We start from the raw sequence: 1,140 nt of genomic DNA, 5'->3' as shown, positions 1-1,140 counted from the left end.
CCCAGTTTTCACTCCCATGGAATTAGAACCAGGAGACCTGGGAGCAACGCTTGCCTTAGCTCTAACTTGCTGAGCAACTTTGGGCAGGTTACTGCCCCTCTCTGAACCTCAATCTCTTCATCTGTAAAATAAGAAGGATGCACAGTAACAGCAGCTAACATGAATTGTTCCTCACATCAACCCTTCAAAGTAGGCACTAGGACTATCACCATTTCACAGATGAGGAAACAAGCTCACAGAGGGTTAGCAATTCGTCCAAAGCCACACCACTGGTAAGGAGCAAGGCAGCATGGAACCATTTCCAAGGTGGTTCTCAGTCTGTCTTTCCCAATGAACCCCAGCTTGTCCATGGAATGTCAGCCCACATCTGGCCCTGATTACCGGATTACAGGGCTGCCCATTTAAGTCCAGTCCCTGCTGTCCGTGGGTGTGAGACTTTTCTGTCCTAAGAAGAGAGGCCCAGGATGCTGTCTGCCCTGTACCACCCAGCCCTCGGCAATCTGAGCAGGCCTCCTGGGTCCTGGCCAAGCCCATCCTGCTGCCCAGGCCACTCCCTCAGCCTCCCTCCAGACCCACTCCCAGAGATGTACTGACCCATTTAGACGCTCTGGGGAGAGCCTTTGCTCTTTCTGAGGGGTTTCATTCTTCTGGCCTCTGGTCAATGCACGGGTTTGTTCCTGGCATCAGAAAACATTTAATTGCTGGCTCCATGACTCTCTGTCAAAGCTGCCTTCACTCCAGCCATGGCCCCAGCTCCCTTGGGAGCCCTGAGGAGCCTGAGCTGGCCTGGCCTGGCCTGGCAGGAAGAGGTGAATGTCGTTCCAGCCAGGGTCTCCCCTGGGGTTCCAGGGCCTGATGCAGCAGGTCTCCAGAAAATGTCATCAAAACCAGCTTACAAACCCCTGGGCCAACACTGGCAATTGGCCAAGGCTCTTTATGAAATAGGCTGGCATGGCCCCTTCCCTAGGACAGACCCCAGTCTGATGGGAGAGATACCACCTCTGCCTGCAGGGAGCCCCAATTAGATGGGGGAAACCAAGCTTCTGCCTTTGGAAGCCTCAGCCTCAGAAGGAGGAGGGACACCTAGATGAAAACAGCATTAAAACAAAGCCACAAATAGACAAAGGCATGTAAATGCCC

This window comes from Galeopterus variegatus, unplaced genomic scaffold (genome assembly GCF_000696425.1).
Source record: "Galeopterus variegatus unplaced genomic scaffold, G_variegatus-3.0.2 Scaffold5695, whole genome shotgun sequence".
Taxonomy (NCBI): domain Eukaryota; kingdom Metazoa; phylum Chordata; class Mammalia; order Dermoptera; family Cynocephalidae; genus Galeopterus; species Galeopterus variegatus.
Note: the sequence above shows the minus strand (reverse complement) of the source record.